Genomic DNA, 8,317 nt, shown 5'->3' on the forward strand with positions numbered 1-8,317 from the left:
GTAGCTAATATAGAAAAGTTATAAACATACATATGTAACGCCCGGGGTGTAGTGGAGGAAGAAGTCAGGCGCAGCAAGCAGAGAGTTAAGGGTAGCGATACTTTTAATACACCACACCGGTGAAAACAATGCCAACCCAAACAAATGCCCCAAACACGGGGAACTAAACAGCAAAAACCACACACACGGACAACCTTGACTTACAGGTGTGTACAAATGTACACTGAAAACAATCCCGCACATTATCACATTTCCCACTTGGAAAAAAACAGATTGAATCTATGATTGAATCTATGATGTATCCACTTTTAACCCCAAACAATCAATGTGATAACGTTGAATAAACGTGGAAAACTTATTTGGATTTGCAAAAAGTCATCAAGTTATGGACACAGATTTTAACTTGATTGATAATTGTTGTTGATTTCATGTTAAATTCATGGTTAGTTGACAACTCAACCAAATGTAAATCAAAACTAGACATTGAACTGAAGTCTGTGCCCAGTGGATAACCTCCTGTCAGTGACATTTAGTCTACTAAAACACAATGACAGCAATACTCCTCTGGAGAACTGATCCTCGGTCACCCCATGGGTAATATTACACGTATTCCTCGACTGTAACAGTCCCTGAATGCAGTCTTTTCTCATTTAACAACACACAGTGATTAGCAGGATATACAGTGAATTCTGAAACTATTCAGACACCTTCCCTTTTTCCACATTTTGATACTTTACAGCCTTTTTCTAAAATGGATTAAATGAAGAAAAAAAAATCCTCATCAATCTACACACAATACCCCATAATGACAAAACTCGTTTTATATTGGAGTCCACCTGGGGTAAATTAAATTGTTTGGACATGACTTGGAAATACACACAGCTGTCTATATAAGATCCCACAGTTGACAGTGCATGTCAGAGCAAAAACCAAGACATAAGGTCAAAGGAATTGTCGGTAGAGCTCAGAGATAGGACCGTGTCGAGGCACAGATCTGGGGAAGGGTACCAAAACATTCCTGCAACATTGAAAGTCCTCAAGAACACAGTGGCCTCAATCATTCCTAAATGGACAGAAGGGAAGGGCCTTGGTCATGGATGTGACCAAAAACCAAATGGTCACTCTGACAGAGCTCCAGAGTTCCTCTGTGCCTCGACACAATCCTGTCTCGGAGCTCTACGGACAATTCCTTCGACCTCATAGCTTGGTTTTTGCTCTGACATGCACTGTCAACTGTGGGACCTTATATATACAGGTATGTGCCTTTCCAAATCATGTCTAGTCAATTGAATTTACCACAGGTGGACTACAATCAAGTTGAAGAAACATCTCATGGATGATCAATGGAAACAGAATGCATCTGAGCTCAACTTCCAGTCTCATAGCGAAGGGTCCGAATTTGATGGGGTATTGTGTGTAGATTAATAAGGTAAAAAAATACAAATAAATCTGTTTTAGAACAGGGCTGTAACATAAGAAAATGTGGAAAAGGTCAAGGGGTCTGAGTACTTTCCGAATGCACTGTAAATGCATAGTACTTATTTCATATAATGTTTTGATACATTGGTCGACCCCCATGCATTTGCAGCTCCAGTTAATTCTGTCTTCAGTACTGCTAACTTGATTACCAACTATGGGAGAAAAAGGCCTTGATTCATATGAGAATGCAAACATTGGTGAAATACTGAGACGATATATTAGCCACTAGAGTAATAGACATTCCAACAGCTAATATTGCAACTGGGATATTTCCTGGAGATTTGCGTCCCTACGCAATCAGAAATCATTCAATAGTGCTTGCAGCATTGAACAACCACAGAGAAAAAGTCACTTTCTTTTGGTTTCATTTCATAGAACACAGTAAATCTTTATTTTTTTTGACATAGGAAATTGTGGCAGAGTTTTTTTTTAAACCAAAATCAGGGAAGTCCCAGTCAGGCCAATCATGAACACACACGTACAGTCAGGTTCTTTCAGAGACCAATCATGAACACAGGCCTACAGCCAGGAAACAGGTTTCTATAAAAGCTTCTTGTTTGAGTCCAACATTCAAACAATTTTACATTCAAAGAGCACTAGCCCAAAGCTAATCCTGTGATTTGACCACCTTCAGGTAAATTATTAATTTCATTATATCAAGACTGCATTTTATTACACTGCATAATATATATTTTATTATTGCATTGTTTATATCACACTAACAACGTATGTGTGACGTAGGCCTAAACATGGCTAATGGGGTGAATCTCGAAGCAGAACCCTTTTCTGACTCTGAGCAGGTGACACAGATTAATTACAAATGCAAATGTTGCTCTGCAAGTGAGAACGCCGAGTACATACCAAGTATATACCAGGTATACATGATGCTAATTATAAAGCATTAAGAGTGAAAAAACTGTTGTGCAGCAACTCACTGCTTTCCTGAATACAAATAATGTATACAAAATGCTCTAGTAATGCTCCATTAAGAGTAAAAAACAATGACTTCTCAGCACAGTCCTATCAGTGTAATGAACAAATGCAGGGCGCAGCAGGTGTTTATTGAAAAGGACCACAGGAGGAGGCAGATAGCTGGGTCCAGGGACAGGCAGAAGGTCATACACATGGGTCCAAAGGCAGGGAAAAGGCTAGTAACGTAATCCGGGAGATCAGGCAAATAGGTAGATAACAGGAAATCTGATAGGCTAAAGTACAGGTAGGGAATAGGCAAAAAGGCGTCGTTAGTGAGGCAGGCAAAAATGATCATACATGGGAGGAGTAAATCAGAGGAAAGACAGAGCTCTGAAAGACGTATGTCACAAAACAAACAATACCTCACAGTGATGGGGGGCAAAGAACTGAACTAAATAGGGTGTGATAATGATATACAGTTGTGGAAACAGGTGATTAGAATTCAGGTGATTGGGATCTGGAGAGTGAGCTGCGTTCAGGGGATCTAGGTGTTTGAGAGTGTGAGCTGGAAAGTGGGCTGGAAAGTGAGCTGTGTTCAGGGGATCTACATGTTTGAGTGTGTGAGTCGGAAGCAGACGTTACAATCAGATTCTGAGACTTTTGGAGACTCAAAATTCCACCACGTTTTTGAGTGAAGCTGTGACATGTATACTAGAAAATATACATGCTTTAAGTATACTTTGGAGATACAATACTGTCATGCAGTCTTACATAGCTGGTTCAATTATTATTATTTCCCTTTCAACAGCATATCATCAGACCTACTGCTGTCGGCAACATGTATTAAAACACCATGAAAACAATACACTTCTGGTCGTGTGGTCCTCGGCCTCCCAATGGGTAAATATATACATGTTTCTCTACTTTAGCTGTCAATGAACGCTGTCTGGTCTCTTTTGTCAGGAAGACTATCAATAATGTTGTTCATTTTTCAAGGCTTCATTCTGTTGCAAACAGTGCATTCAGGCTGTAACACAAAAAATCTGTGGAAAAGTCAAGGGGCTGTGAAAAGTTTCTTTTCATACCCCATTACTTTTCCCCACATTTTGTTGTGTTACAGGCTGAATTTAAAATAGATTATGTGTCAACGTGGAATTATAATTGTTTTCGAATTAATACAAAATGAAAAGGAGTTGCTTACTAAGACGACATTGAATGTTCTTCAGTGGCCTAGTTAGTTTTGACTTAAGTAGTCTTAAAAATCTATGGCAAGACTAGAAGATGCCTGTTGAGCAATGATCAACAACCAACTTGACAGCTTGTACAATCCAGTTGTGCAAAGCTTCACAAATCATTTGAGATTTACCCAGAAAGACTCACAGCGGTATTCGCTGCCATGGGTGCTTCTACAAAGTATTGACTCAGGGGTGTTGAATACTTATGTAAATTAGATATTTCTGTATTTACTTTTCAATACATTTGCAAAAAAAATCTAAAACATGTTTTCACTTTGGCATTATGGGATGTTGTGTGTAGAAAAAAATCTATTTCATCAACTTTGAATTCAGGCTGTAACACAACAAAATGTGGAATAAGTCAAGGGGTGTGAATACTTTCTGAAGGCACTATTGTCAAGATTGTTATGTCAATCCTTACCATTACCTTTATATTCATTATCGCTGTCATCAGCAAATTCATCATCTATAAATACCAAATACCGTGCAAATCTAATTATTGATTGCTTAAGAGAGTAAACATATTTTTGAACTGAGAACCTTTCTTCACATTGCAGGGCTGGGGCCAGGGCTAAAGCAGGGGCCAAGATAGTGGATGGAGAACACACGGACCCCCTGAGGACTTATGTGCCATCACTGCCCTCCTGTTACCGCTGCTGGAGGCTCCCGGATGGATAACTCCAACCACTCCGCTTTCTCCCTCCCTCTGTCCCTATCTCTCTGTTTCTCTCTCTCTTTCTTTCATCATCCTGGAATTAAAGTGTGACTATGTTAATAACCTGTCAGGTCAGTTAAAAAAGATTGCTACTGGTGACACTGAAACCCGGTACTATCCTGTGTCAGTATATTTGAGATATATATATGGTTAAATTCAAAAAGATTTGTAATATTGATTTTGCTCGTGACTTAAATATGTCCTTTGGAGTGGAACTTGAGGCAGAAGATTTTTCTGACTCTGGGCAGGCGACAAAGATTCTGTACAAACGCAAACGTCGGAGAAGCATAACGGAGCCTTTACATTTTAGCTCTGACACTGAGATCTTCATAAGTACAGAGGGTGCAGATCAGACATTGAGTGTGAAAAACAACATCATAGACTCTTCTCAGCGTTCCGTCATATCACATTCTGATATTTTAGACAGACGCAAACGTAGGAATAGCTTAGATATTCCACCAGATTTTGTAACATGCACACTGGAAAATATTCAGTGTGTATACTTTGAAGTTTTATGTTTTATGCATACTTTGAAGCTACATAGTCACGCTTTAAACCAGATACATCTATTAAAGCCTTCATGACGCCATCATGCCTTCATAATGTCCTATACTACATACATAGAAGCTTCACATATCATTTGTAAGCAAATGTCATGCTGGAGAAAGGAGGTGTGCAGATGCGGAAGCAGAGATGTGCCGATAGAAGCGAACTTTCGATGCATAATTCTGTTTAAACCAACCTAACGGACGGTGCAGAAGCTGCAAAATTAGGCTTTAGAGAGGTGGAAGGTTGCTGATTCAATCCACGGACAGGGTATAAAAACAGAACTGTGGGAACTGTTGGTCTATGATTCCAGGTACTCCCTCCTGCCGTTGTGCCCTTGAGCATGGGACTTAAACCCCAAAACTGCTCTCCATCCAGGGGTGCCCGCTCTGTTGCTTATCAACTTAGCTAATCAATGATTTGTGCAGCACCTATGAAATGTGATGAAGCAGATAATGAGGCTGAACAACTAACAATATTCATTTAAGTAATGTACATTTAGAAGGTTATAATAGGGTCATACTCACATTGCTCCTACAAATATATTTAGCATTTCATTATCTTATTTTCTGGCTTAGCTTTTTAATGCAATAAAAACTGTGACAAACTATTCAGTGATGCTTTATTGGTCCTAATGCAATCCTCATTTTTAACTGTGTATTTAAACTATGGTCAAATTGTTCCCTCTTACCAAGTCAGAGCTTTGGAACAAAATGTCCTGCATCATCAGCCCAGCATTGTTAATGCTGTTTTTTTCATCCTCTTATAAATGCACTCAGTAAATGTACTGGAATGGTCATGTCTTAAAGTAAGGTTGACACTAAGGAACAAAGTTCAATGGGATTAACACCTAAACCTTAATGGGTGACTGACTGGAAAAACAACTGTCACTGGAGGATGAGAATGAGAGATGAATACTGTAAATTCGACCAGTGTTAACAATCTGCCTGTTTAAAACCATTCCAGAACATGTAAACAGTTCCATGATACAAGCGTGCTAATCAGAGGACAAGAGAGCATCTCATTACAAACAAAACAGAAAATAGTACTTATTAATGCAGTCAATGAGCACTTGATATTTATCAGTGTCAATTCTATTTGTTCAACAGCTGTAAGTATCTGAGAAAATCAGTTGCGGTGCTTTCTCTGGCAATTGTTCAAAAGATTCAGCAATTGTACAATGGCAATGATGCATTATTACCAACTGGGCACATATGTCCTTTCAATGTCTAGTTTTGATTTACATTTTGTTGAGTTGTCAACTAACAGTGAATTCAACGTGAAATCAACAACAACTGTCAACATGTCATTGGATTTAGCGTAAAAGTTGGGTGAAAAAAAGACGAAATGCACTTATGTTGATGACTTTTACAAATCCAGTCAGTTTTCCACGTTGATTCAAAGTCATCACACGTCCCTGCATATTTATGTGGTAAAGTTCGACACTCAACACAAATTCAGAAGTTAGACAATGGGGATTTACAAGAAGTCACATGATTTTCAGGAAATTGTAGGCAGAAAAGAGAAACTGATAAGATGCCAAATAAATGGTAACTGGGACAGTTTTTACTTCACTGTGCTTGTTGAGACAAAGACTTTCACATGGTACCTACTTTTCCACTTAGGTATTATTTGACCCAGTTAGATTCCTCTCATTGTGTTATTGGTTCATGTTGCATTTAGAATGAGAGAACACAAAGACCCAAATGGGAGTAAACAAACCCCAAGCTCACTTTCCTTACCATTTGTATTTTGAGTAAATTATCTCTTCAAGGCGTTGTCTTTAATTAGCTACACTGCACTCTGTTTCCTCTCAAGGTTTCCTCTCTTGCCAGTGTTGCCCCGTTTTTGAGGAGTATCTAAACTTAATTTGTGTAAAAATACATCAGCATAAAGACAGAAAAGATAGATGGGACTTTGTGACTTAAGTAATAAACCGGTTATATTAGTCATCACATCTACTCATCCATCTCATGTCAGGTTTAGACTCAACTGTTTCTGGCTACTGACCAACTGTTTAAGTTGATTTATATTTGTGCACCATCACTGCCTGTGCTGTTGACCTTTTCCACTTTCACTGTGGAAAAAAACACATACAGGAAATATATGTTAGTGTGTGTGTGGCTCCCGTCCGCAGAACACTTTTCCAAGGAGGTGTGTGGATGTTAGTGTGTGTGTGGCTCCCGTCCGTAGAACACTTTTCCAAGGAGGTGTGTGGATGTTAGTGTGTGACTCCCGTCCGTAGAACACTTTTCCAAGGAGGTGTGTGGATGCGCACGCAGAGAACAAACGTTCGATGCATTCAGAAAATGTTTTCAAAGTTGAAACTCATTTACTGCATTTCTATACAATTAAAACACGTTCAAATTCTATTTGAAGAAGAGCAAAGACATGCAAAAATTACCCCAGCAGTTATCCCCTTGGTTGCTTTAGATTCATTAACCGCAGTCGATCTGCAAACACATAACCTATTAGCTATACAATTGTAATGTTATACACCAGAAAGGGGTGAAATATCAGAAATGATTCGCTCTGAGAAAATATTTGTGCTGACACGTCAGTGACTAAACAAAAACGGATGACATTTTTAGAACGGTATTGTTTGCATTGTAATGTCTGCCCAGGCCTATAAGGAAGATAGGCCATGTGGAGATGTTCATTTTAAAACACATCTTATTTTTTTTAAGTTCTTAACTTGTTTAATAAGATTAGTACAGATTTTCTCAGGGGACCACATGTGCCCCGGCCCTAAGTTTGGGAACCACTGTACTAAGCTCTCGCTTGCTTCTTCTCTCTCTGTTTCCTCTGCTTCCTCCTGCATGTATTGCAGCTTGCCAGCCTCACCACTTTAACTTTAGATTCTTACTTCATCCTTCTAGCTGGCAAAGCAGCCTAATATAGCCAGAGGCAGAGCCCTTCAAAGTTACTGCAATAGAAGTTTCTGCCGGCAGCTATCCACTCACTGACTGACATATCTACACTGAACAAAACGCAACATTGGTCCCATGAGCTGTTTCATGAGCTGAAATAAAATAACCCAGAAATTTTCCATTTGCACAAAAAGTGTATTTCTCTCAAATTTTGTGCACAAACTTGTTTACATCCATCTTAGTGAGCATTTCTCCTTTGCCAAGATAATCAATCCACCTGACAGGTGTAGCATATGAAGAAGCTGATTAAACAGCATGGTCATTACACAGGTGCACCTTGTGCTGGGGGACAATAAAAGGCCACTCTAAATTGTGCAGTTTCATCACACAACAAATTTTGAGGGAGCTTGGAATTGACATGCTGACTGTAGGAATGTCCACCAGAGTTGTTGCCAAAGAACTGAATGTTAATTTCTCTACCATAAGCTGCCTGCATCATCGTTTTTAGAGAATTTGGCAGTACGTACAACCGTTTGCTTATGTCAACGTTGTGAACAAAG

The 8,317-nt window shown here is 39.1% G+C and overlaps 1 long non-coding RNA gene across 1 annotated transcript; it reads left to right on the plus strand.

Moving 5' to 3' along the window:
- The first annotated feature begins 1,993 nt into the window (after positions 1 to 1,993).
- LOC135558558 (uncharacterized) lies at positions 1,994 to 5,497 on the plus strand. Its single transcript, XR_010458374.1, has 3 exons — positions 1,994 to 2,113; positions 3,200 to 3,291; positions 4,184 to 5,497. It is a non-coding gene; the product is annotated as an uncharacterized LOC135558558 (long non-coding RNA).
- The last annotated feature ends 2,820 nt before the right edge of the window (positions 5,498 to 8,317 follow it).

Source organism: Oncorhynchus masou, chromosome 17 (assembly GCF_036934945.1).
Source record: "Oncorhynchus masou masou isolate Uvic2021 chromosome 17, UVic_Omas_1.1, whole genome shotgun sequence".
Classification (NCBI taxonomy): domain Eukaryota; kingdom Metazoa; phylum Chordata; class Actinopteri; order Salmoniformes; family Salmonidae; genus Oncorhynchus; species Oncorhynchus masou.